This window comes from Brienomyrus brachyistius, chromosome 4 (genome assembly GCF_023856365.1).
Source record: "Brienomyrus brachyistius isolate T26 chromosome 4, BBRACH_0.4, whole genome shotgun sequence".
Classification (NCBI taxonomy): Eukaryota; Metazoa; Chordata; class Actinopteri; order Osteoglossiformes; family Mormyridae; genus Brienomyrus; species Brienomyrus brachyistius.
The window spans coordinates 38,790,663-38,792,066 of record NC_064536.1 but is presented as its reverse complement, the minus strand read 5'-3'; positions in this window follow the sequence as shown (position 1 = coordinate 38,792,066).

Below are 1,404 nucleotides of genomic sequence, written 5' to 3'. Positions count from 1 at the left end.
GCAGACAGCGGGAGGACACTCTCAGGCTTATTCGGAGCAAGAGCTTTTGGAGTCGTGAGCGATAAGTCCATGAGAAGGAAGTGTCAATGAAACAAAATGGCCGCCGGTTGACAAATTGTTTTACGGTGCCTGCAGAGTGACGTTTAACCGCTGGTCCTGGGTGTAAGAAGCAGACAGCCAGCAGCCCCATCCTGGCAGAAGGCACATTACCTCTATTTATTAATCTGTCTTATTTGTGAATAGTATAAAATAATATATTGCTAATTTAAATAAAAGTCTATCTCTAGCACCACAGCTCTGGGGCTCTGGCATAGGCCCGGACACCCCGCTGCAGGCCTCGGTGTTGGGTAAAGTATCTAACTACAATTGTTTAATCAGCGGGATAAAGTGCCGTAACGAATGTATGACAAATTAGTATAAATTTAAAATCAATAAGATTTAATGAATAAAACAATTTAGCTGTATTTTATTAGTTTTATTTTAAATAACATGCTCCCAGTTTATTATTAATTTAATAGCTGTAGGAACTAGTGAGGGAGCAGCATGGTGGTGCAGTGGTTAGAACTGTTGCCTCACACCTCTGGGTCCCGGGTTCGAGTCTCCGCCTGGGTCACATGTGTGTGGAGTTTCCATGTCGTCGTGGGGTTTCCTCCAGGTACTCCGGTTTCCCCCCACAGTCCAAAAACATGCTGAGGCTAATTGGAGTTGCTAAATTGCCCGTAGGTGTGCATGCGTGAGTGAATGGTGTGTGAGTGCGCCCTACGATGGGCTGGCCACCCATCCTAGGTTGTTCCCTGCCTCGTGCTCATTGCTTCTGGGATAGGCTCTGGACCCCCCGCAACCCAGTAGGATAAGCAGTTTGGAAAATGGATGGATGGATGGAACTAGTGAGCAGTATTTAGCAATATACATGAAAAACATCTTCAACATTCCAATATGGAAGGTAACCGACAAAGTTTTCAAGCAGATTTCATAAAACAAGGCACCCCAAGGAGTCTGTTTAATTCAGAGATGGCACCATAGTCCCGGACAAGAACTATAGTGAGCGGTATTTAGCTACGTACTTCAAAAACATTTTGAAAACTTTGTTAGACTAATGGGGGTGGCATGGTGGTGCAGTGGTTAGCACTGTCGCCTCACACCTCTGGGACCCGAGTTCGAGTCTCCGCCTGGGTTACATGTGTGTGGAGTTTGTATGTTCTCCCCATGTCATCGTGGGGTTTCCTCCGGGTACTCCGGTTTCTCCCCACAGTCCAAAGACATGCTGAGGCTAATTGGACTTGTTAAATTGCCCGTAGGTGTGCATGTGTGAGTGGATGGTGTGTGAGTGTGCCCTGCGATGGGCTGGCCCCCCATCCTGGGTTGTTCCCTGCCTCGTGCCCATTGCTTCCGGGATAGGCTCCA